The 21,224-nt window shown below is 47.2% G+C and overlaps 2 pseudogenes; one reads left to right on the top strand and one right to left on the bottom strand.

Moving 5' to 3' along the window:
• Window positions 1-1,089: 1,089 nt before the first annotated feature.
• Window positions 1,090-2,577, bottom strand: LOC146201273 (uncharacterized; annotated as a pseudogene).
• A 17,070-nt stretch (window positions 2,578-19,647) lies between these two features.
• On the top strand, window positions 19,648-20,559 carry LOC146201272 (uncharacterized; annotated as a pseudogene).
• The last annotated feature ends 665 nt before the right edge of the window (window positions 20,560-21,224 follow it).

Here is a 21,224-nt window from a genome sequence, read left to right as displayed (position 1 = left end):
GGAACAGTCCCACTTCGTCGTCGTTTCCCAATCGCCCGTTCAATTCTCTGTCGTCTTCTTTGAATGGCATGTGTCAATATGAGAAGTCGGTCATGTCTAGTGTATTGCTCAAAAGCGGCATATACCCTCCGAACAATCCTTTCGAATGGCTGAGAATCATATTATAATGAGATAAAAACATCTCAAGAGCAGTTTCAATATCCTCATCCGTAGGCAATTTAGTTCTCTGAATTGCAGCCACACTCACACGACTGTTTTCAAACAGTTCCTTTAACTGGCGCTGGCGCCGTCGATTCCGCAAGCCTCTAACATTAAGGGCCCACTGTCCACCCTCCAGTCTAAAATATTTTCTTCCCAGGTGACTGTGAGACTTCGCCCCTAGAGTGCAAGGCCGCAAAATGTTTTTGAAAAGAGTAACTAATAGCGCAGTTACAGCCACCGCAATCACCCGATTCTGTCATGCTTCTCTCCTTCCGTTCCCTCGCAAAGGTTTTTCACTCTCCTGCCCGAGGTCGTCCAGCCTCCGCAACACAAATTCCCCTTCCTCCTCCGCGTTTGGCGGGAGGTGGGGCGTGGCACTCCGCGAGCGCGAAAAAAAAAAAAACGGCCGAGTGAGCGCGCGCCGCTGGATTCAGTCTGGCTGTGGCGAGGGGAAAGCGCGCAGAAAGCGGTAGACACCCATCATTCTCCCTTCAGTCAGCGAGACGGACCAATGGACGTCGTTCGCCGTACGTACGTCATTACTGTGGCCCGTCGGGCCAGCGCAGGAAACGGGGAAGCTAGCTTCCCAAAGGAGAGCATGAGAGAGCTTTGAATTGTTTTTTCGATGCTTTGCGGCGCGCGTGTCACTGTAGCATTTTGCACAGACTATCTCCGGTACCTGATCGAAACACTGGGCTCCTTTGCTTAAAAGGGCCTTCCCTAGACAGTCGCCCTTTAAGGGTAGCGATCTGAAAAGCTGTGGTCCCCGCCATTTTTTCTGCGTGCATTATTCAACTCCATCCGCTGATGTGGGGAGAGTCGCCGGCAAATAGGCGACGTTTTGAGCTGTAACTGCCTTTTTTTTTTAAAGCCAATCGTCCTCTTGCTTCATCCTGATACCTTTCTTGGATCTCCGTTGACACCAAGCTCCTTCTCCGCGGGACGGTTCAAAGGCGCGCTGCAGTTCATGAAGACCTCTGATGTTGCTGAGGCTTCCGCCCATGTTGTCGGAAGCATCGAAACAGCTCGAAGATCAGTCGGCAGCTCCTTGCAGACGCCGGTAGTTGACTCCAGACGCGGCGCACTCCACTCCAGCGACACACCACCGACGGAGCAGTGTGGACGCACATCCGCTGGGTTCTCGACAAACCATAGTGGCAGTATCGAGATGCATCTGCAGCAGAACGCAACTTTTTAAACAGCTCAATATTAGATGCACCTTGCTCAAACTGGGCAGAGTCCGGAAGCTTGGGGTCGGGAGGTTTACTAGGTTGAGGCTTGATGCCTTGTGGATTATTAATGGCCGCTGCTTCATGCTGAACCGCGGTGTTGAGCTCTCCAGAAGCATCCACAACATCCGATATGTCCATGATGCGCTCTGACACTCCATCATCTTCTTTAGACAAGGAGCCCTGACGCAACCTATTTCATTTCATTTATTAATACTGTCAGCCACCATAAGGGGCTGTAACAGGAGTGGAAAATACAAAACGAAAAATGAGCAATATAGAACACGATGAAAATCAATAGTCAATCAAAAATTTTCTCTGAATGCACGCACAAACAAAACAAAAATGAATTACACAGAAATCGGAACAACAGCCATCCTACACAACAGCAATAGAACCTCATCACCGTGTGGTAGTGCCATAGATGAAATCCGCATAGGTCAAGACACAGACATCCACTGTGTGACCGAAACGACAAAGCTGGGTGCATCGAGGCGTCCGGTCCTGCCGCCGGACATGTCCAAATCTGATGCACCGAAGACACAGTGGAGGCCTGCCCGGAATGATTACCGACGCCTGAATCCCAAACACACTCAGGTTATGAGAAATACTGGAAGATTTAACACCATCTTTCAGCGTGATAGACACTTCCCGGTTTGCTGTCTTCATGTGTTTCATCCCTGGACAGCACCACTTTTCTCGCTGCACGGTCTGAACAGTGCCATACGGCTTCAAAGCTTCCACAATCCGCCGATGTTACACGTGGCGTGGGAGCCAAAGCGGCTTCAACTTATTATTTATTGTTTCCGGGTCAAATATCATGCATTTCAGCCCTTTTACGCGTAGCTCCGCCAAGTCCACAAGTTTGTTTTGAAACGCTATTCTCACAAGTCACCATCTAAACATGGCTCATTTGATATTGTCCAATATAGACGATATTTCGAAGGTCCATGACACGGGCAAAGGCGTCCCTGAAGTCAGGCGCTCTGTACGGACGGCAATTAAGGTCACCATGCAAAAATACAGTATTGAGCACTACATTACCGGACGACAGACGAGGCAGGACAATCTTGTAGGTGTCCATGATGTCTTCAGAAGACGCAAAACCTCGGCCAACGGCCGATGCGCTGTTTCCAGCAAAGAGCATTGTGAAACGTGGCCGTCCCGAACGAACGCCACTCCCCGAGTCTATTCCACGGCGGCTTATGGTTTTAGTGGTTATATTTTTATATATGCAGCTAATTTTGCTCTTTCGTACTTTGCATATTTTTCTTGGCTGCAGAATTTGTGGCCGTAATTCGCCAATCACACTTCAAACACGCTGAATCTTTTGTCAGCCTATCACGAGGGTTCACCAATGTCCCGTATCTTTATAATGCGTCCCTTTATTAACGCGAAAGCGTTACTTCGCTATGTTCACAGATTTCTGTCCGCAGACCGTGTCCGCGGACCTCGTCCGAAAAATTGTGTCCGCAGCAGTTGCGGGTAATTGAGAAGTGATAAAAGTTGAGTGGTGTCAATTGATAGAGGCTGACGTAATGTTGGTGCAGAAAAAAAATAATTAGGCCAATAAGTTAATTAGATAATACTTTACACGAAAAAAATTTAAAAGTTGTCCGCAGCAGTTGTGAGTAATTGAGAAGTGGTGTCAACCGATAGAAGGTGACGTAACGTTGTGTCCGAAATAACAATTAGGCCAATAACGTAATTATGAAATTATTTAGAGACAAAACATGCAAAATTGTGTCTGCAGCAGTTGTGAGTAATTGAGAAGTCGTAGAGGTTATTGAGCGGTGTCAATCGATAGAGGGTTAGGTAATCTTATGTGCAGAAAAATAATTAGGCCAATAGGTTAATTACGTCATTATTTAGAGGCAAAACACATAACATCGTGTTTGCAGCAGTTGTAATTGAGAAGTCGTAGAGGTTGATGAACAATGTCAATTGATAGAGGGCTATGTATTGTTTTGTTCAAAAAGATAATTAGGCCAATCGGTTAATTAGTTTATTAATTACAGGCAAAACACGCAAAATCGTGTCTGCAGCAGTTGTGAGTAATTGAGAAGTCGTAGAGGGTAATGAGCGGTGTCAATCGATGGAGGGTTGTGTAATGTGTGCAAAAAACAGTTGAGCCATTAGGTTAATTAGGTAATTTTTAGAGGGAAAATGAAAAAGTAAAGGCGGAAATGGTTTCATTAGCGAATGGCTTGGCGACATATTTGAATGTATCGAATACCAAACTATTTAATTAGTCAAATAGGGTGGCATCAAAGATGTGACGTCCGCGTAATTTGAAAGTGCCAAGGACTAAAGTAGTTAATCAAGGCAGTCAATAATGTTTGACGTCAAGGACGTGATGTCCCGCAACTGGAAGTAGAGCGGAAAAAGGGCACAGGAAAGGACTGTCGCGCAATTCGAAAGTACCAGACTAAAATGGGTAAACAAGAAGTGAATTAATGTGACGTCAAGAATGTGACGTCACGCAACCGGAAGTAGAGCCGAAAAAGGGCATAGGAAGGGATCGGCTTGCAATTTGAAAGTACCAAAGACTAAAAAGATTAAACAAGAAATGAATTAATGTGACGTAGAGGACGTGACGTCCCGCAACCGAAAGCAGAGCCGAAAAAGGGCATAGGAAGGAATTGGCGCGCAATATGAAAGTACGAAAGACTAAAATGAATAAACAAGGAGTGAAATAATGTGATGTAGAGGATGTGAAATCACGTAAACGGAAGTAGAGACGAAAAAGGACGTAGGAAGGGATTGGCGCGCAATTTGAAAGTACCAAGACTAAAATGGGTAAATAAAAAGTGAATTAAGCAACTAGAAGCAACCAACAACAGCATCCGTGCTTTCGCATTACTCCAACGCAGATTCTGCAATGCTCTTTAATTGTTGCAGGCAAACCTCAAGATATCATATTTACAAGTGCTACGTGTTTAGTCATCGTCTTCGAACACTTGTAAGTTTTCCTACACACAGAGATATCCGGTGCACTAATACTTGTATACTGTGCGTTTTAGCTTCACGTGCTGCCATCTGAGCACCGACGTCAATAAATACACTTCAGGCTAAGTGGTGTCTATATGTCAACATTAGAGAAAGCGTCACCCGGTATGCGGCTATCTGTGCATCTTTCAATGATCAGAGACGTTCATTTTTTCTCTAGCATAGCATTCTAGTGGAAATTAAGAAGGAGAAATGGGCGTGGGCAGGACATGTAGTACGAAGAGAGGATAATCGGTGATCGCTTAGGGTAACAAACTGGATTCCAAGGGAAGGAAAGCGTAGCAGGAGGCGGTAGAAAGTTAGGTGGGCGGATGAGGTTAAGAAGTTCGCAGGGGTCAAGTGGATGCAGCTAGCACAGAACCGGGTTAAGTGGAGAAATATGGGAGAGGCCTTCGCCCTGCAGTGGGTATAGCCAGGCCGATGATGATGATGATGATAGTTTTGTCCTCGCTAGCGAAATGGTACGTTCGTGCTTGCACTTTTGCGTTGAGGACGGCAGATCTTCAGTCGCAGATATGAAGATGCACCGAAAGATCATACGAGCTGCAGCGACTGTTACACGCGCAAAAGCGACATGATGCGCGTATATACTTGCTAGCGCACACTTCAACGGCTTCATATTTTCGAGGTGTTTGTGAAACGACGTGTGCTCTTTAGATACAAAATAGTTTTATAGGTTTAGCTTTGTGTTTAACCAGAGGAAAAAACAGCGCTAAATATTAGACAGAACACACAAAAAGACTAACGGGACAGACTATTTAGCGAATATTTAGCGCTGTTTTTTCCTTTGGTTAAACGCAATTTCAGACCAACTAGCCCAGCAAGAGATACTGTTGAGGTTTAGCTTCATGCTAATGTAGCGCGCTGGCGTGCTCAGGCATGGTCAATCGGGTTGAGCTTCATCAATCGGCTCGGCATTTGTTTAAAAGCGGAAATACTCTGCCCGGTATCAGTTCCAGAAATGACGGGTTCGTCCGATTTCTTGTTATGTGATAGAGGCTGAACCGCCATGAAACCGCGTGAAGCTGTATGGTCCGGGGCCGTTGTTCTGAAAAAAAAAAAGAAAACTCGGCGCAAGGCTGGATAAAGAATGCAGAGCTATAAAATAAAACGATACATTTGAAAACAAAACGAAGCAAAAGCGAAAAATTCACAAGTCGTGATTCGAGTTGCGGTCTTCACGATCAACAAGCACACAACCTAACCACTCGACACCTTTTTTTTCTTTACTGCCAAATTTATTAGCAGATTTTGCACATAAAGAACCGCATTGATCAAAACCACTCCATTTGGGCTGCGTGATCCATTACATATCAGGCATTTGCAGCAACGACGGGATTATGGTTATGAAGGTTATAATTCTTTTTATGTAGTCGAAATTGCTCTTTCGTGCTTTGCGTATTTTTGTGGGATGTAGCATTTGTGATTGTAATTCACCGATCGCCCTTTACACGCTGAATCCTTTTCCTGGCTATCATGAAGAGTTATCCGTGTCCTGCATTTTTACAATGCATTGCTTTGTTTCATTCAAACTTCAGAATGGCGTAATTTACTAGTGTTTATGTGTTTTGTTCTCGTCTTCGAAGGCATGCAATTTCTGCTACATACAGAGATATGCAGTGCACCAAAACTTGTAATACTGCTTGTTTTAGCTCCACCTGCTGCCAGCGGAGAAGCGACGTCAATGAAGTCACTTCCGATCAAGTGGTTTGCATACATAAATACTCGACGAAGCAACGCCCGATATCCGGCTGATCTGTGCATATTTCGATGGTCAGCGATATGTTTAATTTAATATCGAGCGAATTTTTATCCTCGCTAACGAAACGCTACGTTCTTGCTTGCATTTTCGCATTGAAGGTGGCAGATCTTAAGTCGCAGATATCAAGATGCACTGCAAGATTCTACAAGCTGCAGCGACTGTTGCATGCAGGAAAAGCAACGCGATGCGCGTATGTACTTGGTAATTGCTAGCGCACAAATCCACGGCTTCATATCTTCTAGGTATTTGTGAAACATCGGGTACTCCACATATGAAGAAAAGTTGTAAGGTATAATATATTGGTTTCATGTTTTTTTAGCGCTCAGGCATGTTTCGATGTGGTCATTCTGGTTGAATTCACGATACGCCCGGCATGTGTTGAGAATCGGAAATACTCAGTCCCGTATCAGTTCCAATCATGACGGGCTTGTCCAGTTCCAGTTAAACTGGCCATGACCTGTCCTGTATATGAGCTCCATTAAGGTGTGGTCCGCCCTGTTTCATATCCACACCGTAATGGGACCTCCTGTCGGAGATCTATATTGTACTGTATATATTAGCTACATACCGGACCGGACTGTTCGGACTGAGATTCATATCGGACATGAGCAGCCCGATATAAACCGATTTAAGCTCCATATAGGACTGGTCACACCGGTATGAAATTTATACAGAATAACACAGGACCGATAAAAACCCATTGCCGCGATACGGGATCTTTCACTAGGGCAGGCTCGGGCATTTTCTTTTCCTTCTTCCTTCAGTCGCAACACCAACAAGCAGCGTTGTAGTCAGGGACGGCTGCGGAAATGTTCGGCACAAGCGAAAACCAAAATGAACCTCTAGTAAACTACTGTATATTCTTTTTATTTATTTTTATTTTATATTTTATTTTATTTTTTTTATTTTAGTTATATTTCTTTTTATTATTTCCTGCCCTGTCCTTTCACCCTATAGCTCACCTCTTTGATTTCCTCTAACCCTTCTTCTCTATCCTTTTATTTCCACCGCCGTAGTTCAGGTTCTTCAGATATCAGATAGCAGATAACGGGGCTGGCAAACATCTTTTTGTATATATTGTGAAAGAAGGCCAGGTCGAGACGCCAAAGTCGTGACGGCAAGGTAAGGTAGCCGTGTCAGCGTTTTAATCTGATGGTGAACCCAGGCGCATGCTGGAGCCGGCGCCGCGGGACGATGACGATGGTATGTACAAAAGAAATAGGAAGATTATGGCATGTACAAATGAAAGAAGATCTGTAGAAGGCTCACACAATCTTCCCGGGGAGTCGGAAGCGGCCAGCCTGGCCGCTCCTAACCAACCGATGTACCGCGGCGCAGAAACGGCTTCAAGCGAGAGACATGAACAATTTTAGTTACACGTTGGCGTCGATCGGCTGGGGGATTAACAGGTGTTACTTGGTAGTTCACAGGGGAAGTTTGTAAATCTAACCGGGCATTCAGCCCGAGTGTAAATGGTGTTCGGAATTGGCAACCCATGACCACATATTATGAATCTGCAGCATAGCACCGCCACCGGCGGATATTATGCGTGATCCTTCCCTCGAGCAGTGCGAGGCCGTGTTGGCCAGCTCAGACCCGGTCGTCCAAACCAAGGCCGTGGAATGGGCAACCCAGGTCGCCGTCAGCCATGGGTTGATGGCCATCTAACACGGAATCGTCCACACATGCTCTCTGACGAAAATAAAGTTTTTCCATCCATGGTTGATGACCTTGTAGGGACCAAGATAGCGGCGCTGAAATTTATCATTAAAGCAAGGGACGCGCAGTGGTGTGTAAAGCAGGACTTCGTCACCAGGAAGAAAAGAGACCGCATGATGCGTAGAATCGTAGCGACTCTTGCGGTATTCCTGGCACGCTTCTGTGTTGAGGCGGGCAAGATGACGGCATCTGGCTACACAGGATAAGAACTGGGCTGGTACTGATGATGAGTAGTCGGGCGTAGAGAAGGAAGTGTCGAGCATTGAAGTGGGAGGACGGCCCAAAACGAAGAAAAATGGAGAGTAACCGATAGTCCGCTGTACTGCTGTATTATAGGCGAACGTGACGAATGGTAGAAGAGTGTCCCAATTTTGGTAATCCGATGTGATGTACAGTCGTGAGAAAAAGTGGTATACAACACTCAGCCGGTGACCGAGCTCGGGAAATCTGCATAGAAATGCCATATAGCGTTAGCGACAGGGACAGCGACAGTGACACGTAGATCTGGATAAAATGGGGCACCGCCACGATTATTTAGATCCCAGATGGCTGTTGCTAGATGAAGTCGCAATGCAGTTTTCCTAAGCTCCACCACCGGCTCTGTGTTGTATACCATTTTTGCTCACGACTGTACATGGATATCATATCGGATAGAGTGCGATGAAATCGCTCAGTCAGACCGTTACTCTGGGGATGGTAGCTTGAGGTTGTCTTATGAAGAGTGGATGACGAATGAAGAACTTCGGCAACGACTGTCGATAAAAAGGCTGTACCGCGGTCACCTAGAAGCACCCGAGGAGCGCCATGACTCAGGACAATTGATCACAAAAAAAAAAATTAGCTACCTCTTCGGCGGAACCAGTCGGTACAGGGGCTGTCTCAGCGTAGCGTGTAAGCTGGTCGACAGCTGTTATAATCCAATGGTTACCCCCATAGGAGAGAGGTAGGGGATCATATACGTCGATGCCGACTACGTCGAATGGCATGGCGGGACATGGAAGGGGCTGTAGGAGGCCAGCGGGCGAAGAAGATGGCAGGAAGCGACGTATTTAGCTACGATAGAAGATAGGCCAGGCCAAAAGAATCGTCTTTTCACGCGCTCATATGTTTTGTCAAAACCAAGGTTACCTGCAGTAGCGTCATCGTGGAAAGCCGCCAGTATAGGTGGGCGAAGCGCACGCGGCACGACTGGGAGCCAACGAGTTGCATCAGCTTGAAATTGCGAAGCTGTCGGCGAAGCCTGGCATTGGGCGGGTTCGAAGCGCCGATAAGGCGGTCGATGATGGGCCGACAGTAGGCATCATCTAATTGCTGCGAGCGGAGTGCGTGTTTGTCCTCATAATCGTCAAAAGAAACTGTTGTGATATGCGTCGGAGGAAGAGATGGTCGGCTGTGGTCAGAGGTGGAAATGAGTTGTGAAGAAAAACAGCAGGCTGATTTCGTAAGTGGACAGCGAGAAAGAGCCTCCGCGTCTTGGTGTTGGCGACCCGATTTATAAACGACGTCGAAATTTTATTATTGCAAGCGTAAAATCCAGCGGCTAAGTCGTACCTGTCAAATTTTTCAGTGGAGACAACCAGCAAAGAACATGGTGATCGGTCACAACTGTGAAATGCCGACCATATAGGTAAGGGCGCAACTTTTGAACAGCCCAGACGACGGCGAGACATTCCTGCTCGGTAATGGTGTAGTTTTTCTCAGCTGGAGTCAAGGTCCGACTGGCGAAGGCAATGACTTTCTCACGCGAAGTTGCATCGCGCTGCAGGACAGCGCCAAGACCGTGACCACTGGAATCAGTGTACAGGATGGAAGGAGCGCTGTCGCTGAAGTGGCCAAGAATGGGATCTAATGTGAGGGCGTGCTTTAGGCAGTGTTGCACTGTTCACTCCACACGAAAGAGCTGCGCGCTTACAAGTTTACAATCTCAATGGAAAGATATTGAAATTATTCGCGAAGGGTTCTTTTATTTATTTATTTATTGATACTGCAATCCCAGTGTTGGGATTTTAGCAGGGTGGGAATACAAACTATGTAGTTTAACAAAACAGGCAAAAATAAACAATAATTACAGTGCAAGTTGAAGCTCTTCTGAACAATTAATAAAACCAAACATATACAACACAGCAGTGAAATAACAAAAGCAATAAAAAGAAACTAGGTTATATTTTGCGAGAACAACGTCAGTGATGGCTGCAGCACTTCATTGTTAGTTAGGTTACTCCAATCGGAAATAGTTCGCGGAAGGGACGAGTATTTAAAGCAGTTAATGCTCATATTCTCGGTTTGCCGCCCGTCAGATTCTGTTCTTGTTCGGTTCCTTGTGACTTACGCCTTCACATATGAAACCAGTACGTTTATGTTTTAACGCGGTAGCGTTAAGGGCCCCGTGTCGCAGAAAAGTCGATGTCGTCCGGCGTTGGCAGTGAGCGAAAAATCCCAGAAGCATTAATATATAAAAACGAGTAGGAAAAATAGCCGACCTGAGGAATCGAACGTGGGCTTTTTTCTTCTTTATTGCCTGATTTTGCAAGACAACACAAACACACACAAGACATTGAAGCCTGCCAGGGGCTAGCTTCGTCGTTCTAAAATTCATTTAGATCCATCAAAGGTTCGACCTTTGGCAACCACTCAGGATTATCGTCGACAAATTTCACAATCTCGATAAATCAATGGAGAGCCTCGCGGAACAAAATTCGTGCAGGACGCGCATCAGGACCACAGTGATATCCTGCCATTCGTGAACGCCATATACTTTGGAGGCCCATTAGCATGATTGAATCATATGGAACGCCCTCCTCATTTTGCATGGGTAAGTACCGTATTCCGTAAGGATTAATAGGTAAATCTTTCTTTGTCGAACGTGGGCCTCCGGGGTGCGAGACGAGCACGCTAACCACTCGGCCACGCCAGCTAGATAGTTTGAAATGGACAAAGGCGCGTCTATTGATTACGGTGTTGTCTCAGAAATGTCCCTTAAAGAAGTGTATTGTGGCGTATATTAATAATTATGAGCATGTAAATTACGGAATAAGATAGACAGGGCATGGCCTCCGAGATCTTCATCGCGCCGGCTCGGATCGGCAACGATGTTGCCTACGAACTGCGACTGCAACTTGAGGCCCGCGCGTTTCGGCAAGGTGGCTGGCAGCGCTTCCACGTCCCAGAATCACGTTTTAGAACAATTACCAAACAGTCATGCTTTGGACAAGTTAACGTATCATGTGAACTACGTCTTTGTTTCCCTCAAAAACGGGACAAGCAAATGAGTAGACTGTGCGAACGGGGCGCGATAACGCTATCGCATTCCATTCTTAAAGGCGAAGCTTAAGCGTCCTCCAAAATTTTTTTTTTGATATTTTAAAGTAGTGTCGTAATACATGTATAATTCTCGTTTATATTTGCTTCATATTTGTTTTTATTTCTATAATATTTTTCACCAATTTCGTACCCTATGCATTTTATGTTCTCGATTTGCTTCGTACAGATGATCATGTTACTGTGTGTGCCTTATGTGCTCTATATACACTTCTCTTGTACTAACATATGCCTACCTGCAACAATCCCGAATGGGATTAGGAGCATCTTTAAATAAATAAATAAATAAATACATGCAAAGTCACTGTTGCTGTTGTCTTGCCAGCTATTTTACAGGCCGCTTGGTACTGTGTATCTCTGCCTTCTCAGCCTCCAACAGTTTCCGCAAAGGAATCGGTTTCCTATCCACTTTAAACAGGCTGAGAGAGAGAAAACGTTATTTCAAAAAACAAAGAGAAAAGAAAGTGGGGGGGGGGGGGGCGCATTGAGTGAAGTATTCATTTCAAGACCCCAGTGGCCTGGGCTGCCACTCTTGCCTGAGGTACCAGCCTGCGCTGGGTCTCTAGATCAGAGCATAGCAGAGTTGCCTCCCACTGCGCTTCCGAATGGTGTGTGTTTATGTCTGCAGGTTTGGGCCCTTGCACCCCCATGTGATGTGGTATGCGGTGGGCTGGTCGTTGCACAAAGGGCATATGTCTGTGTAGTTGAGTAGAGTTAGTTGTTGGGCTAGTTGGTACTCTAGATTTAAGGACATAGTTTTCAGCGCAAAGGCACGCGGCGAAAGGAAAGATGAAGAAGGAAGACTATAGGGACAAACACAGCGCTGACTCACAACTGTTTATTTTTCGACGCACACAAGAGTTATATACAACCAGACGCGCAGGCGCATACCGTGCCAGGGAAAAAAGTAAACAAAACGAAACGCATCACAACTTTATCTCAAGAACTTAGAAAGGAAACTTTTTCAGCGTTGTACAAAACAACTTAGGTATCGCTAACACAACCTGACCCAGCCCTCTGAATATAATATGCTTCTATCGTTTCACGGGTGGTTTTTAATTTGCTTTTGCTTAAAATCCTGACTCCAGAAAACAGCGGTGTACAACCCTTGCAAGTAGCGCAGTGCACAACAAGGTTAGCACATCCCTTATTCTTTAGATCTCTTGCGTGCTCCCTGAGACGGTCGTTGATGCAACGCTTTGTTTGCCCGATGTACGATCTGCCACACGTCAGGGGAATTTTGTACACTACGCCAGTGGCACATTCCGCGAAGCGGTTCCCATGCCTCTTTTTGCACCCGGGCTTTTTATTATTCCCGGTGATGCGTCGGGCCAATTGGCCAAGCTTCCTAGGGGCTGAAAAGACCAACGGTTGTTGTCTCTGTTGCAGAAACGCTCTTGAAGAAGTTGAAGCCCAGAGCTGAGAAGGAGGTAATAATCCCTCTAAATAATTTTCGAAAGCATGGCAGGGGGCTCACTTTCACGTACGAACTCCCAGTTGATGCCTGCCTGCAATTCTTGGATTTAAGAATCAGGTTCTTGGATAATCATGTTTGCTGGGCGTACTCACCTAGAGCACAAAAAGAGCTTTCGCCATATACGGCCATCCCATTCAAAAATTGTCAAGAGAGGGATCACTAAACTCTGCTTAGAGTCTGCGCTCCGAAAATCATGTGTACATGATATGCAAGATTGCTTCAAGTGTCAATTGGAAAGGCTTGATGCTGCTGGATTCCCTGGGTCGGTTGTCTCTGTTGCAGAAACGCTCTTGAAGAAGTTGAAGCCCAGAGCTGAGAAGGAGGCAATAATCCCTCCGCAGGCTAAATAAGGTCTGAAGTGATGCCATACGTGCATAAAATATCCCATGGCCTCAAGAAGGTGGCAAACCGGCACAACATGCCGTTGGTCTTTTCAGCCCCTAGGAAGCTTGGCCAATTGGCCCGACGCATCACCGGGGATAATAAAAAGCCCGGGTGCAAAAAGAGGCATGGGAACCGCTTCGCGGAATGTGCCACTGGCGTAGTGTACGAAATTCCCCTGACGTATGGCAGATCGTACATCGGGCAAACAAAGCGTTGCATAAAAGACCGGCTCAGGGAGCACGCAAGAGATCTAAAGAATAAGGAAGGTGCTAACCTTGTCGCGCACTGCGCTACTTGCAAGGATTGTACATCGCTGTTTTCTGGAGTCAGGATTTTAAGCAAAAGCAAATTAAAAACCACCCGTGCAAGGATAGAAGCATATTATATTCAGAGGGCTTGGTCAGGTTGTGTTAGCGATACCTCAGTTGTTTTGTCCAACGCAGAAAAAAGTTTCCTGTCTAAGTTCTTGAGATAAAGTTGTGATGCGTTTCGTTTTATTTACTTTTTTCCCTGGCACGGTATGCGCCTGCGCGTCTGGTTGTATATAACTCTTGTGTGCGTCGAAAAATAAACAGTTGTGAGTCAGCGCTGTGTTCGTCCCTATAGTCTTCCTTCTTCTTCTTTCCTTTGGCCACGTGCCTTTGCGCTGAAAGCTATGTCCTTAAAGGACAACCTTAGACTGCAATCAAGCAAAGCATCAAGCAGGTTTTCGGAAACGGTACTCTACTATCGATCATTTCCATACCATCAACCAGGTGATAGGCTGGTTAGCTGGGTAGCGGTGCAATACCTATGTCCCGCAGTCCTCCTCTCGACCTGGACTCTACCTCTGTGCTTGTTGAGACACCGATTCATCGTTTTAGCCGAAGGAACCTCGGCCTGCCCTCTAAGCAGCCATGCAATGTGTGGCGCCGCAGTAACCTGAGCAGGCCTCTGCAGCTGCCCCTCAACACCCTGCACAAGGTACACAAAAATCTCGGTGATACGAATTTCGGGATGATACAAATTTGCGAAATTCCCCGGCCACAGTGGATTTTGTCATCATTGTCATCAGCCTGACTATACCCACTGCAGGGCGAAGGCCTCTCCGATATTTCCCCAATTAACCCGGTTCTGTGCTAGCTGCATCCACTTGACCACTACGAACTTAACCTCATGTGCTCTTCCTAACTTTCTGCCGCCCCTTTCTACGCTTTCCTTCCCCTAGAATCCAGTTTGTTACCCTAAGAGACCATCGGTTATCCTCTCTTCGCACTACATGTCCTGCCCATGCCAATTTCTTCCTCTTGATTTCCACTGAAAATCAGTAACTTGAGTTATTTCTCTGACCCATTCTGCACGCTTCCTATATCTTAACGTTGCCCCTACCATTTTTCACTCCTTAGCCCTCTCCGTTGTCCTCATCTTAAGTAAAACCCTTTTTATCTTCCACGTTTCCTTTCCATAGGTGAGTACAGGTAATATACAACCGATACGCCCTGTAACACCTACACGCCACGCTACCGATACCGGAATCCTGATGGGTGGCTCACTCCTGACAATAGGCCGATCTGTTTCGCGTGCTCGCGTATTGGCCACATCTCTTGCCACTGCCGCAGCCGCTGGTCTTTCCCACCTCGACGCTTCACTTACGTTGACCGCTACTCCGACTACGAGCACCGCCGTTTCTCGCCTCGTTATGAGCCGCCCCGCACCGAGACTACTTCACCTCCTCCTGTATCCAGTCGCTCCCTTTCTCCGCCAGCCTGCCGATCCCGTTCACTTCTTTCTCGCCGAAGTTCTTCACCGTCCTCCGCCGGTCGCTTCACGGGAAACTAGCTAATGCAGCTCCCGGAGGTGATGCTGCATTAATACCGCGACCTGGAAATCCTCTACTGGCCATTTCTTCGCCCTGTAACCTCCTTTCCCTGTTCGTGGATGGTGTTCCTGTATCTGCCCTCATTGTCACTGGCACCCAAGTATCGATCATGAGCTCATCATTTTGCCGCCGCCTGAAAAAAGTGCAGACCCTCACCGCTTCGCACACCGTTCGTGTTGCCGATGGCAGTACAGCTCCTGACACTGGCGTGTACACTGCCCGAGTCACGCTTGCCGGTCAACACCGTTCTCAACCAGTGTTCCCGGAATGTGATCCTCAGTCTTGACTTTATAACGGCACACTCTGCCCTTGCCCTTGTCGACTGCTCCAGTGGCCTTCTTTCGGCCCTTCCTGTCTGCTTAGAAGATCCTCAATCTACACCCCGCCTTCGCTCCACCGAGTTCGCTCGCCTGCCCCCGACACTGCGGTTTACCTACCTCTGTCACCTTTCCCCCTGTTCCGGACGGTGACTATGTTGCTTGCCCCATCACCGAGGTCTTTCTCAACCGCAATTTCGTTCTTCCCCACCTCATGGTACGCGTTAGCCAGAATAACGCCTACCTTCTTGTCCTGAACCTCAGTCGGTCACCCCAACTTCTCCCCCAAGGGATATCCCTTGCTACTTTGTCCCCTCTCACAGACTGCACCATCTCTGCTCTGACGCCTGGCCCACCTTCAAGCTTCCTCAAAACACCCACATTGTCCACCAGCATTACAGACCCTGTTACCGCGATGATTGCTTCCGACCTCAGCCCCGAGAACTCTGAGGACCTTCAGAACCTTTTGTTGTCCTTCACCGACATTTTTGACTTTGCCACCGGTCCTTTGGGTCAAACATCAGTTGTGATTCTACGCATTGACACCTGTACATCGGAGTTCCTTATCGTGTGTCCCTTTCTGAGCGCCAAGTCATCCAGCGGGAGGTCGACACGATGTTGGCCAACGATATAATCGAACTTTCGAACAGCCCCTGGGCATCTCCTGCCGTGCTCGCTAAAAAGAAAGACGGCAGTTGGCGCTTTCGCGTCGACTACCGACATCTGAACAAGATCACAAAGAAGGATGTCTACCCGCTTCCACGAATAGAGGACGCCTTGGATTGTTTACATGGAGCCCGCTACTTTTCCTCCATCGACCTGCATAGCGGCTACTGGCAAATCTCTGTAGACGAACAAGACCACGAGGAGACAGTGTTCGTCACACCAGATAGACTTTATCAATTTAAGGTCATGCCGTTCGGACTTTGCAACGCCCCTGCAACGTTGAACGGATGATGGATTCCTTACTCCGCGGCTTCAAGTGGACGACTTGTTTATGTTATTGGGATGACGTGATTGTTTTCTCGCCCTCGTTTGAAAGGCACCTCCGTCGCTTTTCATCCATCTTGGCACTTTTCCGCCGTGCCGGACTTCAAGTGAACTCAAAAAAGTATAGTTCTGGTCGCCGCGAATATAAAGTACTTGGTCATTTGGTGAATGCCAACGGCGTGCTACCCGATCCCGACAAAGTTCGAGCTGTTCGCTCTTTTCCTTCTTCCCTTTCACCCCGTTATGTCCGCAGTTTTTTAGGACTGTGTTCATATTTTCGCCGGTTCATCCCGAACTTTGCAGCTATCGCTCGCCCTCTCACAAACCTGCTGAAGAAAGGCGTTCCTTTTTCTTGGGGACCAGAGCAGGCTAACGCATTCTCCAGCCTCATCGCTGTTCTCAGCAACCCTCCGGTGTTCGCCCATTTCAACCCGTTTGCCCCGACGGCGCGCCGACGACAGCGGCTATGGAATTGGTGCCATTCTTGCACAGCGACAACACGGCCAACACTGCGTGATTGCGTACGCTAGCCGCCTCCTTTCTTCAGCGCAGCTGAACCTTCTATTACGGAACGGGAGTGCCTGGCTCTCGTTTGGGCCATTGCAAAATTCCGCCCCTACTTGTTTGGCCGACACTTCACTGTTATTACCGACCACCACGCCTTGTGTTGGTTATCTTCCCTCAAAAATCCTGCTGGCCGCCTCGGCCGCTGGACACTACGCTTGCAGGAGTACACCTTTTCCGTTGTGCACAAATCCGGTCGGCTCCACCAGGAGGCAGACTGCCTGTCACGTTATCCCGTCGATCCCCCTTCCCCTACAGACCATGAGTCGGACCCCTGTGTCTTCTCTATATCCGACGTCTTCCACATCGCCGACGAACAGCGCTTGGACCGCTCCGCTCTATCATCGACCGCCTCCGCACAGACAGCCGTGACTCTTCCCTCACCATGTTCTTGCTTCATGAGAATACGCTGTACCACCGCAACATGCGACCTGATGCGACCTCTGCACTTGCTGGTCGTTCCCCAACACCTACGCTCTGCTGTTCTAGAACAAATGCACGACGCCCCTACAGCTGGTCATCTTGGCCTCTTACGCACATACGACCGCGTGCGCCGGCGTTTCTTCTGGCCTGGCCTCTATCGATCCGTCCAACGTTATGTAGCCGCTTGCGATCTCTGTCAACTCCGGAAGAAACTCTCTGTTCTGCCTCCTGGACATCTTGTGCCGATTTCCATCCCGACTGAGCCGTTTTCTCATGTTGGCCTTGACCTCCTCTTTGCCGGAGTCCTCATCAGGAAACAAATGGATCGCTGTGGCCACCAATTATGCCGCGCGGTGCGTTATCACTCGCGCTATTCCAACCAGCTGCGCCACTGACGTTGCTGAATTCCTTCTGCATTACGTCATACTTCACCATGGCGCTCCCCGTCAACTACTTACCGACCGTGGCCGCTGCTTCCTTCACCGAGGTGTTGACGTAATACTTCGTGCTCCGTTCTTCACAAATTCACGAGCGCATATCAACCTCAGACGAACGGCCTTACAGAACGTCTTAACCGCACACTCACCGACATGCTCACCGCGTGTGTCTCCGAGGGTCACCGCGACTGGGACATTAGATTGCCATTTGTAACCTTCGCATGCAGCTCGTCGCGCCGTGACACTGCTGGGTACTCGCCATTCTATCTAGTCTTTGGAAGAGACCCTTTACTGCCCTTCGACACTTCTCTGCAGCTGGACCCGTCACTACTTACGCCCGCGATACTCTCGTCCGAGCCGATGCCGCTGGGCAGATTGCTCGTCACAAGCTCTCGGCCTCCCAATAAGCACAAATACGCCACTACGACGCTCACCACCGTGATGTGAATTTTCATCCCGATCTCTGGTATTGCTCTGGTTCCCGTCCCGCCGTGTGGGGTTGTGCGAAAAACTTCTGCGCCATTACACATGTATGTATCGTGTATTACGGCCAGTAACTGACGTAACATATGTGATTACGCCGCTCCGCCCAAAGTCATCGTCCGCTACACACACTTCCGAAATAGTGCATGTGGCCCGCGTCAACCCATATCATTCTCCCTCTACACAGCATGCCTAACACCCACCGGGACGGTGCCTTTTGCCGAGGGGGATAATGTCACCGGGGAACGTGTGGACGACGAAGTGGTGTGATCGCAGACGACGATGACCACCACCACCGATGAGCGCGTGAAAGATGAAAGGCTGTTCCAGAAGAAGACGCAGAAGGTGTGAATGCTCAATGGCTCTTGAAGTCTATGCGCCGAGTTCTGCCTCTCGTAGCGCAAGTCCTACCTAATACATCCCCTTAACAATATTCTTGAATAATTGTTTTTGTATGTTAATGACAACGGTTTAATGTTGGCGTTCTGTGGGGATATAAACAATAATTTATTAGCCTCAGATACGCATGCTAAAAATCTACACGTTCTATTACTGATGCATGGTCTCTCGAATGTAAGTAATTCGCCAAAACGCATCACAGCTTTTGTTTGTCCATACTAGATGTTTTCTCAACAAAGTTTGAAGCTCACTTTCTTACATCTGGAATCATTACTTATGATATCAGTGACCACTTACCTGTTTTCCTCTGTGTTAAAAACACAAAAATTAAGCTTCATAGTTGAAAAGACTACTTTCAGGTAATTATAGATGAAACTTTCCTAAAATACAAAGGCACTCTAGAAAATATTGACTGGGCCAGTACTCTTCACGAAACGAACCCTAACAAACCACATGAATTTTTAGGCATCGTTAAACCTATATATATAAAAAAGTTTTCCCATAAAAGTAGCAAAGCGCAGCCGCTCTACACGGAACTTATGAGTAAAATTACCGAAAAGCATAACTTATATCATATATTTATCAAAAAGAAAGAACGCAGTGATTTGCAGAGATTTCGAACATGCCGTAATCACTTAAAAAAAGAACTTCATCGAGTAAAAAAGGAGTACTGTGCAAACCAGCTAGCTACTGCAGGTTGGACGGATGTTATGTGGAAAAAATTATTATTTTTTCTGCCTACAATAGTCATGACGAAATTATCGTTATCAACCAAAATAGGGTTAAAATATCAGATCAACAGTTAGTAAACAGATTCAACAAGCACATGGAATCAGTGGCGTGAGCGGCACGACCGACACAGAGGCTAACCCGAATATTTGCTTTTGCTGCAGCCACGCCGGTACCATCCACGCGCAGACAGACGCCGATATCTTTCCGGGAGAAGCCACAACTGAGCATCGTACCAGAGGATATCTGCGTGCCGCCGATTGGACCAAGCACTGTGACGTCGGCGGGCTTCGGCAATAAAAGCTCGGTGGGACGACGTGGACCGCTCTTCACATGGAAGCAGTGGCGTGAGCGGCACGACCGGCACAGAGGCTAACCCGACTATTTGCTTTTGCTGTAGGTTGGTAATTTTGCTTTACATATTTCAGTAGGTTGAAAGCTGCCACGCCACTGATGCCATTTGTAAACTGCTACCGTTGTGATTTTGCTACAGCGTGCCTCGCACTATCATGTCCAAAATCAGCAAACAGCTAGCGATAGCACGAGATGAAATGAAGAAAGAAATCGGCTGAATTTAAGGCCTTCAGGGAATCCCTTGAACGCGATGTTCGCAATGAGCTCACAGAAATAAAATCCAGTATGTCATTCGTCAGTGAGAAATATGACGAGATGAAGGATGACCTGAAGAGCACAGTCGAGGAGAATAAGGAATTGCGCGAACAAAATGAAATTTTAAGAGATCGCTGTGTTTCTCTTGCTGACCAGGTCAAATTGTGTGAGGCGCGGCTGGTACACTGTGAACAGTATTCGCGGAATGCAAATGTAGAAATCAAAGGGATACCTGTGAGCACAGGTGAAAATTTGCTTGAAATTCTGCAAAAACTTGGTGAAAAAGTGGGCGAAAGTGTTGCGCTTTCTGAAATTGACGTATGTCATAGGGTAGCCGTTCATGGAGGCAAAACAGAAAAGTACCTAGTCGCACAACTTGTGCATCTAAGGAAGCGAGACGCTTTTCTTGAAAAGGCATGAAAAACGAGGCTGACATGTACAGACCTTGGTTTCCAGGAAACGGACTCTGTGTACGTGAACGAGCACTTGTGCCCAGACCACAAGCGCTTGCTGGGGCTTGCTGTCAGTAAGAAGCGTGAATCAAATTGGAAGTTTGTTTGGGTGCGCGGAGGCCAGATCTATGCACGGAAATCTGAGAGTAGCACGCTGCTAAAGCTAATGAATAGCAATGACGTGGCCAAGATGACCTAGGAAGTTATCTTTCATCATGGATTCCTATCAGCACAGTTGAATAAGCTAGTTAGCTCAAATTCCTTAACACTTTTTCACTTGAATTGCCGTTCGATAACTAACAAAGGTGATGAAATAGAAGCCTTGTTACCTGCTTGTAAATTTTCTTTTGACGTAATTATGTTCACCGAGACGTGGTATCAAGATGACGCAAACTAATTAGTTCTAAGTAACTATAGACACTTTCTTCTCAATAGGCTGGGGTGGCGGTGTGTCGTTAGAGATATTGAACACACAATCTGCAAAAGAAAACAAACGATTCACAGTTTCTATCGTAGATATTGAAATCCTGACAGTTGAAAGTGGGAATGACGTATTTGCTGTTCTGTACTGTCCTCCTGATGGAAATGTGAGAGGGTGCCTACACGTTCTCGAAAGCCTGCTTGATCACGTAACGACAAAACAGCAAGTATTATTTTTATCGGGTGATTTGAATATTGATACGCGATGTGATTCAGCAGAACAGCGAGAATTCATGAGCCTACTAAGTGCCTATGGCTTTCTCAATCTTATCGAAGGACCTACACGCATCATGTGCTCCACAACTTCCTCTATCGATGTTGTAATCACCCAAGTAGCACACATTACGTGACCCACCTGGGGCCCGTATGGGCAAGTTGGGCTTG

The sequence above is a fragment of the Amblyomma maculatum genome, chromosome 2, assembly GCF_055883805.1.
Source record: "Amblyomma maculatum isolate TAMU_Amacu chromosome 2, ASM5588380v1, whole genome shotgun sequence".
Taxonomy (NCBI): domain Eukaryota; kingdom Metazoa; phylum Arthropoda; class Arachnida; order Ixodida; family Ixodidae; genus Amblyomma; species Amblyomma maculatum.
The sequence above is the reverse complement of the archived record's forward strand: the minus strand, read 5'-3'. Positions and strand labels throughout refer to the sequence as shown.